General features: G+C 31.3%; 1 protein-coding gene across 1 annotated transcript in view; it reads right to left on the bottom strand.

Moving 5' to 3' along the window:
• LOC119594179 (restin homolog) overlaps positions 1-249 on the bottom strand; it is a gene marked incomplete at its 3' end in the record, with an annotated part of 178,844 nt that overhangs the window by 171,303 nt on the left and 7,292 nt on the right.

Raw genomic sequence — 249 nt, 5'->3', positions numbered from 1 at the left:
AGAACAGTAGGTTTAGTGATAAAAAAAAATAGTGTTGACAGTGAGGGTGATATAGCTATAGATATAAAACACAATATAAAACTGCAACGTTAGCGCTATATATAACAAACTAGTTCAAGGATCACCATCGAAATTATAAATAAACTTCAGAACCGACATATTTCTCTTTCCTATCAAAAGACTTATAAAAGAGAGAATTTTCTGTCGTCCAAGTCAACAACAATTCCTTGTTCAACAATAACTTATCCC

Source organism: Penaeus monodon, chromosome 33, assembly GCF_015228065.2.
Source record: "Penaeus monodon isolate SGIC_2016 chromosome 33, NSTDA_Pmon_1, whole genome shotgun sequence".
Lineage (NCBI taxonomy): Eukaryota > Metazoa > Arthropoda > Malacostraca > Decapoda > Penaeidae > Penaeus > Penaeus monodon.
The sequence above is the reverse complement of the archived record's forward strand: the minus strand, read 5'-3'. Positions and strand labels throughout refer to the sequence as shown.